The following is an 18,763-nucleotide window of genomic DNA, read 5'->3' as shown; positions in this document are numbered from 1 at the left end:
CAAGCTGCAATCGCAAAAGAAATTCTGCAGCGGGGAAGGCAGGGAGGGAGCGATATGGAATACGTCAGACCATCCCATCGAAAGAACGTTACCAGGTAAGAAAGTAACTTGTTCTTCGAGGGGATTGGGTCCTCCGACGTATTCCATATCTATGACAGACTCCCAAAGCAGTACGAAGCAAGGAGGTGGGAAAGAATTTAGAATACAAATTTAGCATGCCCAATCAAATTGCGGAATAGAGAACTGCCTTGCCAAAGGCCAGATCTTGCCCTCTGATGGAATCGAGGGAATAGTGACGTACAAAAGTATGTACTGAAGCCCAGGTGGCTGCATCACAGATGTGACGAATAGGAACTCCCCTCTGCAGGGAAGTAGACGCAGTCACTCCTCTGGTAGAATGGCCCCGCAAGCCAGCCGGAGGGTCCTTACCCGCTAAGCGGTAACACTCGGACATAGCTAAAATAATCCAACGAGACAAAGTCTGTTTCGTCACAGCTTGTCCCAAACGCTTTCCAGCATAACCAATGAAAAGTTGATCGTCCCCTCTGACCCGGGACATGCGCGAGATATAAAAGCTCAACGTTCTCCTAGGATCAAGCCTATGGAGCCTCTCCTCTTCCTTACCAGGATGTGGAGGAGGATAGAACGCCGGAAGAACAACCTTTTGGCTCAAATGAAATTCCGAAACCACCTTCAGAAGAAAAGAAGGACTAACTCTAAGGACAACCCTGTCCTTGTGAAACACAGTGAAGGGTGGCTTAACTGAAAGTGCCTGTAACTCACTCACTCTGCGAGCGGAAGTGACTGCAACTAAAAACACAGTTTTCAGAGTTAACAGCCTCAAAGGGCAAGAATGTAAAGGCTCAAACGGAGCACCCATAAGAAACTTAAGAACAAGGTTCAAATCCCAACCTGGCACCAAAAAAGTTGGAGGGAACACATTCGTGAGCCCTTTCAAAAACTGCGAAATTAAAGGAATCTTAAAATAGGAACACTCTTCAGAAGAGCGCTTAAATATGGACAGCACCGCCAGGTAACCTTTAAAGGTCCCCACTTGCAAGCCCCTGTGGGCCAAAGAAAGCAAAAAAGACAAAACCATGGGAATGTCGCATTCAAAAGGATCCACATTCTGAACTCTGCACCAGTCGCAGAACTTTCTCCAACGGCAACAGTACAGAGACTTTGTTGCCGGCCACCTGGCCGAGAGCAACACCTCCATCACGTCTTCAGGGAGGTCCCAATTCTTATACCTCAACCTTTCAGAAGCCAAGCGTGAAGATTGAGGGATCTGACCTCTGGATGGAGAACCTGACCTCCCTCCCCTGAGAGCAGATCGTCTCGGTAGGGAAGACGACGTGGAGGGCAGATGGACAAGTCTAGAAGGTCCGGGTACCATGTCCTCCGGGCCCACGCCGGAGCAATGAGGATCATCCGGGAACCGAACCTCCGTAACCTCCGCAACACTTGCGGGATGACGGGGACTGGAGGAAACGCGTACAGCAGTGGGAAAGACCACTCTACCACGAATGCGTCTCCTAAGGCTCCTTTTGGAGGAAATTCCCACGAGCAAAACCTTTCGCACTTCCGGTTGACACTGGAGGCAAAGAGATCCACTTGAGGGGTCCCCCAAATAGCGAAGATCTCCAGGAGAATCTCCTGAGCCAGCTCCCACTCGTGCGAGATCGTGCTCTGCCTGCTCAGAGCGTCCGCCGTCTCGTTGTCGTCTTTGGCCAGATGAACTGCTGAGATCGAAACTTCCTGCTGGATGGCCCAGAACTCGAGCTGCATCGCCTCCCTGCACAGACAGCGGAAGTGACCCTGCCCCCCCCCCCTTTTGTTGAGGTAGTGCATGGCCACTGTGTTGTCCGTCAGTATCAGGACACTCTTCCCACGCACAGTCGGCAGAAAAGCCTTCAGAGCAAGCCTGACGGCCCTCAGCTCCAACAGATTGATATGGAGTCTGGACTCCGACGGAGACCAACGACTGCTGACTGTCAGCTCGTTGGCATGAGCTCTCCATCCCGTGAGGGATGCATCCGTCACGATCGTCACCTCCGGCCAGGGCAGCCAAAATGGGGCACCCTTCATCAGATTGCCCTCGACGGCCCACCACAGAAGGTCCCGGGCTACCGAGGGCAGCACACGAACAGGGTCCGTCAGCCTGCCGGAGGACTGAGACCAATGGAGCTTGAGTGCCCACTGCAAAGATCTCATCCTCAGACGAGCCTCTGGCACCAGAAGAATGCAGGATGCCATGAGGCCGAGCAGTCTCAAGAACTCAGACGCTGGGAGAGTCTGGGCAAACTGAAACTTGTGCACCATCTGCTGAATGTGAAGAGCCCTCACCTGAGGAGGTAAACACTGCCCCAGGGATGTGTCAAGCACTGCCCCGATGTACTGAAGCCGCTGCGTTGGTGTCAAATGGGACTTCTTTAAATTGAGGGAGAAGCCCAGCCTGTGAAGGGAGTGGCAGGTGACGGACAGATGATCCAGGACTTGCTCGGGAGAGCTCCCCCTGATCAACCAATCGTCCAGGTAGGGGTAGACGTGAATCCCCCCTTACCTGAGATGCGCTGCCACCACCACCATGAGCTTGGTGAAAACCCTCGGGGCGGATGTCAATCCGAACGGCAGGACCCGAAACTGAAAGTGCAAGTCGCCAACCGCGAACCTCAGGTACTTCTTGTGCTTGGGATGGATCGGCACATGGAAGTAAGTATCCTTGAGGTCGAGAGACACCAACCAGTCCTGAAGTTGAAGGGCCTGGAGGACTTGAGAAAAAGTCACCATCTTGAACTTGTCCTTCCGGAGGAGTTTGTTCAAACCGCGAAAGTCCATGATGGGCCTCAATCCCCCGTCTTTCTTTGAAATAAAAAATAAGGGGAATACCATCCCTTGTTCCTCTCCGCTACAGGCACCAGTTCTATGGCGCCTTTCTCCAGCAGGGCTCGAATTTCCTGCGCAAGGAGCGGATCCGGACTCTTCAAAGAGAGGTTCCCTGGTGGATTGTCGTGAGGCCTCTGCCGAAAAGGAAGACAGTAGCCGTGGGTTATGATCTCCAGAACCCACACATCCGAAGTAATGGCTTGCCACTCTACAAGATGCTGCGCCAGCCTTCCCCCAACCGGCGAACCATGGGACCTGGGCCTCATGACTGAGTGGTAGCGGCTGCGGCGTTGCCTGAGGGCAAAGAGGCAACTGCCCGAGCGGCCTTGGCACCTCGAGTACCTTTGTTTCCACCTCTGGCACTCTTACGATGGCCTCTGACTGCTAGCTCCTCTCGCTTTACTGAAGGACGAGTAATAGCAAAAGGAACCACCCCTCCATTGCTGTCCCCTAGGACGAAAAGGCGGAGGTTGGCGAACTGCAGCGCCCAACGACTTTGCTGCAGCTTTGGAGGTTTGCAACCTCTCAAGGCTCTCGTCAGCCTTGCTGCCAAAAAGGTGTTCACTGTCAAAGGGCATGTTGAGGAGCCGGCACTGCACATCAGGAGCGAACCCAGACTTCCTCAACCACGCAAACCTGCGCATTACGGTGCTCGCCGCCATGGACCGGCTGACACAATCCGCCAAGTCCAAACCCGACTGAACGGCCTCACACATGGCATCCTTGCCATCCTGAACCATAGCAAGGAAACCATCCCGTTCGTCCCCTTCGGGAATATGATCAGCCGCTAATGCAACACAGTTCCACAGATTGTGTGTGAAATGAGACAAGGAACATATGGAGTTGGCCGCCTGAAGCGCCATACCCCCAGAAGAAAACACTTTCTTCGCCCAGCCGTCAAAACGTTTGTCGTCCCTATCCGGAGGGATGGTAGGATATGACGCCTGCTTTGCCGGGGCCGTAGCCGCCTGCACCACCAAACTATCCGGGGTGGGGTGCCTAGACAAGTAGCAGGGGTCGCTACTGGCTGGACGTTATTTTCGCGACAAAGACTTGCCCACTGCCGGGAGACTCTCCAGAGCAGTCCAAGCCGCCGCCACCCTTCTCTGCAAAGCCATATGAAAAGGCAAAACCGGGTCAGTGGGTGGACCGAGATCAAGGATATCCTTGAGATCAACCTGAACGAACTCCCCTGGGGGAGCTGACCAACCCAAGTACTCGGTAACCCAAGACATAAGGCGCTGATATGATGAATCGGCATGAGTGCCAGGCTCCGGCCGACAAAACTCCACCTCCGGAGAGGTGTCCAGTCCACTGGCATCATGCAGTGACTGCCTCAGGTCATCAAACCGACTATGGCCCGAGATAAGGCCATCCGGAACCGTGACCGGAACCAGGCCGCCATCAGAGCCTTCATCACCCTCTGAAATGTACTCCAGGCGGGGAGAGGAAGACTTCTGCGGACCAAAGCAGTGCCGGACCTTAGCGATAGCCTTTTTAGGGGCAAACCCCGTGCCATGGGGCCCCTCCGACACCACCACCTGGAAAGGCGTTGAGGGCGCCGAGCGAGTAGGCGCCGGCGTCGACAGAAAAGGCGTCGAGCGAATCGGCGTTGACGTCAGCTGCAACGCCTCCAGCATCTGCGGCGTCGACAGTCCTCGAAGCCAGAGCTCCGAGCTTGTTTCTCGACAACCTGGGCGCCGACGGCGTCGACGACCCCCTCGAAGACAGAACCTCGAGAGAAATAGTCGACCTCGGCGCCACAGGCGTCAGCGTCTTCTTCGAAGACGGCACAGGATCACGCGGTCTCGAGCGCGTCGAGGACCTGGAACAGGCATGGCGAGAACGGCTACCCTTGTCCGAGCCGGACCTCTCCCGCGAGCCGTGCCGACCACCCGAGCCCGAAGGCGTACGGGTAATGTCTCTCGACCGGTGCCGACCGACCCTACTCGGAGGCGCAGACGGACCGGTGCCCTGCGATTCCAGAATCGCTAGCATCTGCTTCCCGAAGGAAGCCCATTCCTCCGGTGTCGCTGGCATGGAGGGATAAGCGACCCGCCAACGGGCGGAGTCCTCGGAAGAGGACGGGGAAGGCGACCTATGCCGGCGCTTCCTGGAATGCCTAGAAGAGGCGGAGGAGTGGCGAGACCGACTCCTGGAAGGAGACCCACCGGACTTCCGACGACGACGCGGAGAGTCACCCCTCGAGTCATCGGTCGAAAGCCCCGCAGACCTCGACTTCCGGGGCTTAGACACCCGACCTACCGACAGTTTCTTCTTGCGTTCTCGCAAGGCCTTCGCAGTGAGCAACTGGCAGTCGACACAGTCCGTATCGTGGGCGTCCCCGAGGCACCAGAAGCAGGCGTTGTGCGAGTCCGTGACCGACATCTTGGACCCACAGTCCCCGCAGTTCTTGAAGCCCGGACGCGGGGTCGAAGATGAGAAAGACATCGCCACGAACAGGTCTTCACACCAACCGAACAGGTTCAACGAACTGAGAAAGAAAACAGCAACTCCAACGAGTCGAGGCGTACCGAGATTCACGAAGCGAACACGTTTGCGGAAAAAAGGGAACTGAGGCTATGGGCGTCGTGCATCCTACTTATCACATCGGGTGATGTCGGACGAGGTCCTCGGGGACGGCGCATCGATGTCATCGACGCAGGACGCAGACGCCAAAGATTTTCCGAAGCAGCACAGCTCTGGGCATTACCGGTCATAGATATGGAATACGTCGGAGGACCCAATCCCCTCGAAGCAATGAGCTCATACACACAAAAGGAGCTGATCCTACGAAGGGCCAGAACGATGGATCAGATAAGAATGAACAGAACCAACATACAACTATACCAAGACCTGGCCCAATCAACCCTCCAAAAGCGCAGGGAAATGGCTCCAGTCACGAGAGAACTTACCTCGAGACAAATACGATACAAATGGACTTTCCCTTTCGGCCTCCTGTTCTCGTGGGAGGGAGCCCAAAGACGAATCACCTTGTGCGAGGAAGGCCTACGCATTATGGATCTTCAAGAGGACCCGGAAAATAGGATGCGCCCGAGAGAAATCAAGAAAGGACATAGACCCCTGGGAGGCTGGCAAACTATCCCACCCAAAGGGGTGCAAGCGGCCAAAAACCTGGCACAAAAGAACCCGACAGCCCCACCGCAACATGGAGAAACCACCTATAACCACCACCGCGACCACAAAAGAGGACAGACTACCCGGGACCGACGGCAGTAGATCCGATCGGTCAGAGCCGGGTCAAATAGCTCCACCACGAAAATCTAAGTGGGGTTTAGGACCCCCCACGACCAAGTGAGTAAAGAGGGCATGGCGCACGAGGCGACACGCCCGGGCGATCATAGGGCCCAGAGCCCTCCTCAGGGTTGTTTTGGGGGGAGGAGGGGAGTTGTGGGAACTGTTAAGGGGAAAGTTGGGGATGGGGGAGGGAAAACACACCGGATCACGAAATGCGAAAACCAAAAGTCCTCGGCGAGACGGACAAGCTACGACAACAAAACCGAATAGGGGCCTACAAATTATTACATACAATATATGTGGAATGAACTCCCCAGTGAAAAGAAAAAAGGTTGAACACTACCTATATAGAGAGAAATTCGACATCCTCACATTTCAGGAAACGCATCTTAAAAAACAAGACAAGGGGAAAATCCGAATCAAAGGATATACACATATCATCCAAGCAAACGACTTGGAGAAGAAAAGAGGAGTGTTAATGGCTTACGCCAACTCTTTGAACGTTCACATCCAGGAAACGCTAGTGGACAAACAAGGAAGGTACCTATTTGCTAATATACAAATAGAAGGTTTCCCACTAACAATAGCAACGATTTATGCACCCAACATGGGACAAGACGGGTTCATAAGAGACAGTATAGAAAAACTGGAATCCTTCGCGAAGGCAGAAATCATCCTAACAGGAGACTTCAACATTGCATGGGATCCGTCCATAGGCCGCTCAAACCCAAGAGATGCGGGGCAGGGTACACCTTCAAAAGCCCTCCAGAAGGCAATGGCACAGCTAGCATTGGAAGACACATGGAGAAAACTAAGAGGCCGGACACCAGGATACACACACTTTTCACATGTACATGGAACGAGTGCCAGAATCGACTACATATGGACGTCCACAAGTCTTCTGGGGAAGATTAGCGAGGCAGAGGTGAGCAACATCTCGCTATCGGATCATGCCCCCCTGTGGATCCGTCTCCCCTCCATTTGCAAACGTTCACGCCTATGGAGATGGACACTATCAGGCGAAATCCTTCACGACCCGGTAGCGAGGGAAACCATCAGGGAAAGAGCAGAAGAATATTTCAAAGAGAACACCACACAGGATGTATCCAAGTCCGCCCTCTGGAAAGCCTTCAAGGTGGTCATACGTGGCCAGTTCATTGCGATCACAGCACAAAGAAATACATTGAATGACATGTGGGAAGCAGAACTAGAAGCAAAGTGCACGGAACTAAGATCAGAAATGGAACACAACAACACATTGAAAGTAAAAAGAGCATATAGAAATATCCAGGGCCAACTGGAGGCCCTGAGAACTAAACAAGTGGAAAGACGGCTCCTAAATCTGAAGCAATGGTACTATCTGAAATCGAACAAAGCTGACAAACTACTCGCCAGACAACTACAGGGCAAACGACAGGCCCAAGCAATAAAAGCCCTCGTGGACGACCGCGGCCAAAAATCCACGCTGACATCTGAGATCGGGAAGACTTTTCAGCAATATTACCAAAAACTGTATGCTACGGAAAACCCAGGGGTAGAAGACCAGATTACCTACCTCGAAAATGTAACACTACAGAAGGCGACACCAGAGGAGAAAATGAGGCTAGATTAACCCATTATGGAAGAGGAGGTGAAGACGGCGATTCGGGACTTAGCAAAAAACAAAGCACCGGGACCGGACGGATTTACAGGGCAATTCTATAGATTATACATAAATGAACTGACCCCGCACCTAACAGATCTATTCAATACCTTCAAAGCTCGAGCGGACATTACCCCATCTATGAACGAAGCAAAGATCCTAGTCTTTCACAAGCAGGGAAAAGACCTGGAGTCCCCAAGCTCGTATCGCCCCATTGCATTAATAAATTTGGACACGAAACTCTACACTAAAATTCTGGCCAAAAGATTGTCGGAGGTGCTCCCCAGACTGATCCACCATGACCAGTCGGGTTTCATTCCCAACAGAATGACCCATGATAATATCCGAAGAATTACCCACCTGATAGAAAAGATTGGACACACAAGATCAACATCTATACTCCTAGCGCTGGACGCAGAAAAAGCTTTCGACCGAGTGGAATGGACGATGCTATTTCGCATCCTAGAGAAAATGGGAATGGGGGAGGAATACATAAAGACGATACGTGCTAACTATAACACCCCGGGTAGCGGTGAACGGAGAACTTACAGACCCCTTCAAAATACGTAGAGGCACCAAACAAGGATGCCCACTCTCCCCACTTCTATACGCAATCTTCCTGGAACCGCTTTTACAGAAAATCAGAGAAACCCCCGAAATTCAAGGAATAGATATGGGAGGAATAGTACACAAAACGATGGCATATGCGGACGACATGTTGCTGGCGTTATCGAACACGAAAGAATCCCTTCCGACATTGATGAGAACTATAGAGTCCTACGGTTCCATCTCAGGTTTGAAGATCAAAAGACACAAATCAGAAATCCTAATCTTGTCAGGCAATATCGAAGACATTCACAACCAATCAGCGGACCTTCAGTTAAAGATAGCAAAGAAAGGTCAAATATCTGGGAATAACCCTCACGAACAAAATCACAAACCTCTACGCGGAGAACCTTCCGGCCCTTCTAGAGAGAACCAAAGGGGATCTGGCAAAATGGAACCCACTTTCGATCTCATGGTGGGGTAGAATGACAGTAATAAAGATGACGGTCCTACCAAGACTACTCTACACCTTTCAAGCACTCCCAATCCAAATTCCCCCCTCCTTTTTCAAAGCCATCACGAAGGTAACATCAGAATACATATGGCAGAAAAAAACACCAAGACTATGGAATCGACGCTAACAGCACCCAGAGATTGGGGGGGGGGGGGGGTGGGGGATGGCGCTCCCACACCTCAAAATATACTATGAGGCGGCCCAGTTGTGGGTTCTCAAAGAATGGATCCCTGACAACTCTGAAAAGATCTGGAAGGCACAAGATAGAGCAGTGGCCAGGAATCGACTCCGTAAGCTTCTATGGACCAAACCAGAATATAGACACCAGAACGTCCGCATCAGCGAAGTGATGAGTATCCCACTGGACACATGGAACAAATCAACCAAAAAAGAAATTCTAACAACTGATCCTGTCCTCTTCATGCCCATAGTAGACAACCTGGAATTCCAACCCGGCTTAGAGAGGGGAGCATATCAGAAGTGGGAGGAGACGGAATGCACGAAAGTCGGAAACATGTTTATCGGACCCCAAATTAGATCATTCATAGAATGCAGAGAACTTCTGAACTTATCTCAAAAGGACAAATTTAAATATGAGCAACTCTGCCACTGGCTTTCTTCCCCACGGATTAAATTAGCAGCGAGTAGAGCCCCGACCCCATTTGAGAAATACATCCATCCATAACTCTGGATCCAAAAAATTTATATCGGCCACATATAAATTCCTCAACGTACCAGTGGAAGATGTCAAGTGGCAATATATGAAACGATAGAAAACAGCTTTGGAGAAGGAGATAACAAAACTACAATGGGACTATTTATGGAGCATTATCCCTAAATGGTCTAAAGCCATCCAAATAAAGGAATCATGGATAAAAGTCATGATTCAATGGCACTATACGCCAGAAAGACTGCATAAAATGTATCACACCACTCACAATAAATGCTGGAGGGGATGCGATTCAATAGGGAATTGGAGACATATCTGGAGGGACTGTCCCAAACTAACACCATTCTGGGCAGACGTAAAAGCGCACATGCAAGCCATGTTCGACGGCGCCTAAAATTTGCAGGAGGTGGTGTGGATGTGTGGGATGTGGAACCCCAAAGACAAAACCCTAACGATATCCCAAAAAAAGAACTTCATGGGACTCCTGACGGCGGCCCGGGTAGAAATTGCACAAAAATGGAAACAACAATCCCATCCGACCAACTTGGACTGGCTTAGAAGAGTCTGGTCACATATAGCCATGGAAAGAGTCACGTACAACATCCAGGGAGAAGCCCAGAAATTCCACACAAACTGGGGAACACCACTGGAACATTTACAGAGCGATTATATACTACAATGGTGTCCACATAAACTACGCATTTTGGACCTTTTTACCTAAACTGAAAATTCCAAGGTCTTAAACTCAGCCTAGAACTTATTGTCCCAACCAGTATGAGGGAAGGCTGGGTTGGGAGGGGTAGTTTCTAGGACGGTATTTCAGTCATGTTGTATCTGTGTATACTTTGTATTCTGATGTAAATCCCAATAAAAATATCTTTAAAAAAAAAAAGGAAAATTATAACGAAATCCCCCAAATTAGAGAAAAATGGTCTTGGGGGATGGGGCGGGGGGTTGTCTTTATCGATGGGTCATCAAGAAGTGATAAAAAAATTGGGGAAAGACATACGGGATCGGCAGTAGTAAAACTGAAAAAGGTGAATTTGAGGTAGTGACAAGTGCAAGATTGTCCTCAAATTGCTCGACACAGGCTGCAGAATTAGTGCCACTCATAAGTGCTGCAGAGCTTTAAGGATGAGGAATTGACAGTGTACTCTGACTCTGCCTATGTGACATCAACTGTGCATGCAGGTTTGTCATGATGGAAAAGGAGAGGCTTCCTTCATGCAGGCAGTACTCTGGCGCAACATGTAGCCCTATTACATAGGCTTATTGAAGCATTAAGACTTCCATTGGCCTTAGTCAAAAAATGCTCAGCACATTCTAAAAGACCAGACGTAATTATCCGCGGAAACCAAGACACAAACGTTGAGGCCAAAAAGGCAGCCTATTATCCACCTATGTCTAGTTTAGAAATAAAAGATGACGGGACGATACAGGTTACTAAAGGAGGGTTTTAACATACTGTCTATTGTCCAGTTAATTGAAATACAAGGACAAGCTTCACAGGAAGAGCAGGATTTAAGAAATAATTAGGTGTTACTCAATGGAGTGACTAACATACTCCTAGTCCTTAGTCCCCTTTCCTCCATCCTCTAAGGGCATCCCTCGCTAGGGATGGGAACAGAACCTTTTTCACCAGAAAAATAACACTTTCCCTTTAAATATATGGGCACGACCTTGGGAGCATGCACTCCTTTAACCCCGCCCACAGGCGCCACTCCTCAGTCCCCTTTGACCCTTTGGCCGTTTTAGATTAACAACCCTGCTCTACTTTAATTTTGGGGGGTGGGGGGTAGGAAGGATGATGGGACGTATGGAGGAAATGGGATTAAAGACTAGGAGTATGCTAGTCACTCCAGTGAGTAACACCCAATTACTCCTACGTCCTGTCCCCTTTCCTCCATTCTGCATGGGCGATTACAAATGATTAGAAAGCTCTTGGATGGAGAGTGATCGTGGACTCTATGCAAATAGGTACGCAGAACCGGCTGCCTGAAGGCTGTGTTAGCCCGAGAGCTAATGCTTGCAGAAGGCCAATGGGGTGGCCCATGTGGCTGCTCTGTTCATCACCTGCCATGGTACATGGCGTAGAAAAGCGACCACTGCTACCTTGGCCCTGATTGTGTGAGCGTTCAAGTCCCTTGGGACCTCCTTGTACTGTGTCTCGTACGCCTCGTGAATGGTGGCAACCATCCATCTGGCTATAGATGCATTAGACGCTTACTTGCCCAGTTTTGATCCTCCGAAATTGCCCAATTTGCAGAAGTCTTTAGTTCTGTACAGTTAGAATTTAAGAGCTTGTCTGATGTCGAGGCAGTGGAGCACCTTTTCTGCCTCCTCTACCCGGCTTGGGAAGAAGGTAGGGAGCACGATCTGCTCAATGAGATGGAAAGATGAGACTACTTTTGGGAGGAACCTAAGATGAGTGTGAAGCACCACCTTGTCCCAATGAAATACTATGTAGGGCTCTGTGGTCACTAGAGCCTGGATCTTGGTGACTCTGCGAGCCGAGGAGAGACCCACCAGGAGTGCTGTCTTGAGAGTGACTAACTTGAGGTCTACTGTAGCTATGGGCTTAAACGGTTTGTGTGCCAGGGCGCCGAGTACCACATTAAGGTCCCAGGTCGGGTGTGTAAGCTTGACTGGGGGGGGAGGGGGGGAGGTGCAGTCTTGTTAGCCCCACTAGATGTTTTTTGACCACTGGGTTGGATAAAAAAAAAAATGAGTTCCTATATGCGCCTATGGCCGCCACGTATGTCTGGCACATGTCCACCCGGACCCCTGATTTAGGTAAGTAAGCCGAGAATGATAGCATCTGGTCTAGCATGCATGTCAATGGGTCCACTCTGTTTTCTTTGGCCCAGAAAAAGAATTTGGTCCATTTGCTTTTATACTGTTTCCATGTTGCCTGACTCCATGAAGGATTTCCAGATTGTCCCGAGACAACTGGAGATGTTGAAGCATTACCTGCTCAGGGACCAGGCTGCTAGGGCTAGTTTCACTGTGGAGGGGTGCATCACCGCTCCCCCCTGCTGTACCAGGAGAGGGTACAGTCCGAGAGGGAGAGGAACTGGAGGTTGGTTCGACCATTGCAGCAGGTCCGAGAACTACGGCCTGGCTGGCCACTGGGGAGCTATCAGGATGAGACAGAGCTGGCAGGCTTCCCTGATCTTACACAGAACTTTGTGGAGAAGAGGTGTTGGGGCGGGACGCGTAGGCCCACATTCCATTGGATCTGCAGCGCGTCCCCCATGGAACCTTGGCCCCAGCCACCCCAGGAGGAGAACCGCCGGCATGTCCGGTTGGTCTCTGTCGCTAGCAGGTCTATGCTGGGGTGACCCCACATGCGGAACATCTCCATAAGTACATTCTTGTTCTATTAATCTCCTTTCTCTCCTTCCCTTCCGAGACTCTATCTCTTCTTCTCTTGGCCGGTTATCTTCTCACTCTCAACTTAAACTTAATTTCCTATGCCTAGTCTTCAAATGTCTCAATGGTCTTGCTCCTGACTATCTTTGTCCTGGTATCTTTCTATACTCCTTGTTCTCTCCGCTCCTTCTCTCAATTTCTCTTGGTGGCACCTTGTGCTCAATCTCGTTTTCATACTTTCACTCTTAGCTTCCCTTCACTGGAACGCCCTGCCCTCCCTTACTCTCTTTGTTCTGTCTATTCTTTATTTCATAAGTCATTGAAGTCTCACCTTTTGCAACATGCTTGTTTTATTATTTTTTGCTTATTCATTTTTTTTTTAAACATCTTTTTATTAATGGTCTCGGCAGATACATTGGCATTCAATCAGCATTGCATATGGTCAATCTTACAATAATATCATCATCAAGCATTACACAGTATTGTTCCTCGCATTCGTTAATATATGTCAATTCGTGCAGGAAAGTGTTCATGCTCGGGGGCTTCGGGCTTTTCCATGCTTGCAATATACATTTCTTGGCGACGGCACATGGTACATTAAACAGCCTTCTAATTTTTTCAGAACATTTTCCAATATCTCCGAACAAATATTTTTGAGGAGTCAAATGCGGGGGGGACCTGTGTAATATCTGCCAGCATTTCGGCCACCATCTCCCAGAACCGTACCAAGGCCGGGCATTCCCAGTACATATGATAGGGTCCCGCATTTGGGGCAGCTGCCCGAGTCGTCAGGTGTGAATTTGGCAATTTTGGCAGGTGTATAATGCAACCTATTAAGGATTTTAAATTGTATTTGGCGCAACCCTGCATTGAGCGATACCCTTTTCGTGGGCGCACAGTATCGTTCCCATTTGTCATCAGGTATCAGCATTTTCATATCTATTTCCCATTTTTCTTTCACCCGGTTTGTCGTAGGAGTGTGGGTCTCTACCGACCTATATAATTTTGAAATTCCCAGCCCTCCTTGTGTTGTAACAAGTTGTATGCATGGGTGGGAGGGGGGGGGGTTCGTCCGGGAAGGATGACCATCGTGCCGGATATGCAGATCTTATTCGATAATACTGTAGTGTTCGGAGCGGGCCCCCTCCCATACTTCTCGTGAATACTGTCAGGGTCGCGAACGTCCCGTCTATGTACATATCTCCTACCCTCAATTCTTTAGCGGGGTCCCAGGCTTCCTATATGCTAGTGTCTATTGTGGGGGGAATGTTCGGGTAGTTCCATAGGGGAATCTCGGGGTTATAGGGGATCTCTAGTTTCAGTTTTTTGCATATTGCCCCCCAGGCTCTCACGGTCCAGTTCACGGGGTCAAATTCACATGAATCTTTATGCCATGTGTCAAGGATAACTGATCTAATATCTGTGGGTGTGGTGGTGTGTTCCTCTATCCATGTGTGGGGTGAGTTATCTGCTTCATCCTACCAATATTTTGCAAACTGCGCCTGTGCTACTAAATAGTAGAGCTCGAAGATTGGTGCCGCTATTCCACCTGTGTTATATGGTTCTGTCATCTTTTCCCAACCCATCCTGGCCACCTTTCTATTCCAAAGAAATGTCACTGCCATAGATCGGAGTTTGGAGAAAAAATCCTTTCCCGGCCATATGGGGATATTTACAAATAAGTATAGTAGTTTTGGAAGTACAATCATTTTGAGAATTGCAATTCTACCATGTAATGAAATTGGGAGGTGCCGCCAGACCTGTAGTTTGGTATTGAGTGCTTGCAACGTATGGTCATGGTTATCTGTATAAAGGGTCCGTCTACTCCTAGAGACAAACACGCCCAGGTATCTTATATGTCGCTCCGACCACTTAAGGCCACAAGTCAGTGCAGGGCACTTTGTGGAGGGGGTGAGCAGGAACATTTCTGATTTAGAGTGGTTTACTGTGTATCCGAGTATTCAGCAAACTCATTGATGTCTGCCATTATGGGGGCGATGTTCTTATCGGGTTCACGAACGTATAGCAGTGTGTCGTCTGCATATAGTGATATTAATTGGGTGGCTCCTTTCAGTGTAATACCCTTGCTTTTATGTCTCAATCTAACAGCCGCCACCATAGGCTCTATTGTTAAGGCGAACAGAATGGGGGAGAAGGTGCACCCCTGTCTGGTGCCTCTACCCAGCTCGAACAACCCAGATATGGTTCTATTAGTGCACACTTTCGCACCGGGGGCAGTATATAGTAATCCGACATATTTAATAAAGTAGGGGCCCACTCCAAACGCCTCCAGCACCGAAAAGAGGTATTCCCAAGAGACCGAATCAAACGCTTTCTCGGCGTCGAGAGACACCGCGACCGCTTGCTTATTTGGGTTTATTTGCGACATTATGCCGAATAGCCTGCGTAAATTCAGGGCGGTGGACCTTTGGCGGAATGAATCCACTTTGGTCTGCATGCACCAACGTGGGCGTTATGGGTAGCATGCAGTTTGCTAGTACTTTCGCAAAGATCTTCGCGTCCACATTTATAAGAGATAGGGGCCTGTAAAATGACATGTCTTGTGGGGGGCATAGAGGTTTAGGTAATAGTGATTATGGCCTCACGCATTGTCGAGGGCAGTATTTGCTTCCCCAGGGCCTCTTCCCATGTTTCTAACAGTATAGGGACCAGCTATTCCCGGAATTCTTTATAAAATTCAGCACTCAGTCCGTCTGAGCCCGGTGCTTTGCCGGATGTGAGACCCTTGATTGCCTCAGTGAGCTCCTCTGCTGTGATAGGTTGCTCTAATGCCAGTTTGTTTTCCTCTGGGAGCCTCGGGAGATCTAGTGTAGCAAGGTCATTTTTAATCTCAGTAGGGGATTTCTTATCTTTATTCGCGTAAAGGTTTTTTTAGAATTTGACAAATTCATCGTTTATTCCTTGTTCGCTTGTAATTATCTCATTTTGCGCCGTTTGGATTGTGGTGATCGGAGTTGATTGTTTTTCCTGTTTTACTAAGTTGGCCAGCATTTTCCCTGCTTTATTACCCTATCCGTATCTGCGCTCCCGGGTAGGGGCTGCTATATTCTGTATTTCTCTCATTGATAGACGATCAAAGTCTCTAAGGAGCTTGTGTATTTTAGCCAGGGTGTCCCCACTGTGTGTGAGACTAAGTTTCTTCTAGTTCCTTCAATTCCTTCTCCACCCCCTCCAATTCATGGCATACACCTTTTGGGTCTTTTAGTATATCTCTAGGCATTCTCCATCTCATCGTTGGTCTAGGGTTATTTTTTAAATTGATCTCAAGCAGCACCGGGGAATGGTCAGATAGCGTGCGAGGCAGGATTTCACAGTCTTGTAGTGTATGCAAAATGTTTGAAGATATAAACCAGTAAGCTATGCGTGACTCACTATTGTGCACCCAAGAGTAGAATGTGTATCGTTTACTGGCTGGATGGAGTACTCTCCAGGCGTCCAGCAGGGATAGTTGCGGGAGAATTTGCCCTAGGGTTAATGCCGTCCTAGTGGGTGCCCTAGTCACACTGGCAGATCTATCCAGGACAGGGTCCAGTGCAACATTGAAGTCTCCTCCCCATATAACACTAGTTGTATCGTGTTTGTTAAGGATCTCAAACATATTCGAGTAAAATTCCGGGTCATCCAGGTTAGGACCATAGGTGTTCACCAGGGTTATTTGTTTACCCGTTATTTCCCCCCAGACCAGTACATATCTACCCATCGGGTCCGTCAAGTGACCCTTGGCCAGAAAGCCCAGCGAGTGATGTATGAGAGTGCAAACCACTCTGGACTGCGAGTAGTAGTCCGAATAGTAACGTAATTTGCCCCATTTTGCCAATATTTTCTCATTGACCAAGCTCTGCGCGTGTGTTTCTTGCAGCATTAGAATATGTGGCCCGTGCCTAGTGACATAGTTCCCAACTTTTATGGCTTTCATTGGGTTATTTAGGCCTCGGACATTCCATGACAATCTTATCTTTAACCCGTCACTCCTACTTCATGTATACATATTGTGACATTGTAATAACCATTAGTTTGTAATTCAACAGCATTTGAATAGCACCAGTGTCCGCGAGACCATATTTCAATTAACCTAAAACTTCCATTAATGCGTTCCCTCTCCCAAGACTCAAACTCTTCTAGGTGGGCGCGATAATACAAAACATTCCCATTTTCCCTACCCCCCCCATCCACCCACATCATCTGCCCCAACTTGACGATGGGCCCTAATAACCATTGGGAACATTCCTGAGGGTGCTTTGTTGCCAACACGAGGCTACCAGATCGGGCTCACGACCCGCTTAACGTTACTTGGAGCCCCCCATGGGAGCCGAATATCTCCAAACACAAAAGGATACTCATATGGCTTGAGTGACTCAGAGTCTCAGTCCTCTGCTGCAGGTGGGTGTCTCCCATTCTGGTCTGGTCCACGGCCCCTGGGGGGCAGCGGAATGGTGGCCTCTACATAGGCCAAAGCTGCGGCTGGAGTCTCAAAGAAGTGCACCCTTCCTCCATATTGGATTTGCATCTTGGCTGGAAATATTAATGCATATGGGACCCGTCATGCTCTTAAAAGTTTTTTGACTGGTTCATATGATCTTCGGCTTGCCTGAACTCCATAAGCAAAATCAGGGTAGATATGTATACGGCTTTCTTCGTATTGCAGTGTCCCAAGCTCTCTCGCCATCCAAAGGATTGTGTCCCTGTCTCTATAATTGAGCAGTCTTGCAATAATCGTGTGGGGTGGGACCCCAGGTTTCGGCACAGGAGCCAGAGTGCGGTGTGCACGTTCGATGAGGAAGTGTCCTGAGAAGGAGTTTGCTCCAAAAAGGGTCTTAAGGAGTGGTTCCACCTGTATTTCCATTTTATCTTTGTCAAATGACTCTGGAACTCCCACAATTCGTACATTGTTTCTTCTTGAATGCGATTCAAGGTCCTCACACTTATTCTGTAATTTGTTCATGTTTTCTCTGAGCTGGGCAATGTCTTGGTTGTGTCGCGCGACCGTGTCTTCGGTTGTTCCAATCCTGTTTTCTGCCTCAGTCAATCTCAGGTTATGCTTGTCCCTGGTTTTCAACATCCCAATGGTTGTTCCGGTATCCTCCAGTTTCATGTTTAGGGATAGAAAGCCATTTTGGACTATGTTGGTCAGGTGTTCAACCCTGTCACCGCTCTCCACACTAGGTTCAGAACTGGATGTCGGTGATGGTTCGAGCTCGCTGCTTCCTGCCTGGCTACTTGTGTATGAATCCATCGGCCCTTTCTTTTTAGCATTTGCTCCTTCCGCCATTCTGTCTTGCTTCCCCGTGTTCCCCGTGACGTTTGTGTCGTTAGGCGTTTAACCCTAGTCTATTCCAAGAGAAAGTGGTGACCGCAGTTAAGTGGTTTGGACTGGCAAGGGACAAGTCTAGTCCGCACACCGGGGCTTTGCCTAGTTACTGCACTGGACCGAGGCCATCTTATCGGGTCTTGCGTAGGTGATAACTCAGCACAGAGATTGACTAGTCCACTTAATGTTGCCAATGGATTGTGCTCTCCCACGTTTCTGGGTACAGGATGTTAAGGCTTCCCAACGGTGAGCAGCCCGGTCAGTGGCTGCCGAAGGCACTTGCCTGTTGCAGCTTCACTGATTGTCTTAATGGTTAGCAAGTGCTTGTTGTGTTAACAGTTATTCAGGTTGGCGCTGACAATGATGGTATTCTCTTACTTGTGGGCTTAGACACCCATGCAGTGCCCAGCAGAGCAGAGCTTGCACAAATAGTGGCCCAGCAGCTTTTTGTTGCAGTTGACTTGGGCACAGCAAAGCTTCTGCACGCCCGCACTCGGCCAAGTGCACAAATTATAATGTTTGTGTGTTGGGCCCGTTCAGTGGGGT

General features: G+C 49.5%; 1 protein-coding gene across 3 annotated transcripts in view; it reads right to left on the bottom strand.

The window, feature by feature from the left end:
* SLC12A6 (solute carrier family 12 member 6) overlaps positions 1-18,763 on the bottom strand; it is a 3,180,404-nt gene that overhangs the window by 1,889,154 nt on the left and 1,272,487 nt on the right. The window lies entirely within an intron of this gene.

This window comes from Ambystoma mexicanum, chromosome 13 (assembly GCF_040938575.1).
Source record: "Ambystoma mexicanum isolate Mex_15411 chromosome 13, UKY_AmexF1_1, whole genome shotgun sequence".
Classification (NCBI taxonomy): domain Eukaryota; kingdom Metazoa; phylum Chordata; class Amphibia; order Caudata; family Ambystomatidae; genus Ambystoma; species Ambystoma mexicanum.
The sequence above is the reverse complement of the archived record's forward strand: the minus strand, read 5'-3'. Positions and strand labels throughout refer to the sequence as shown.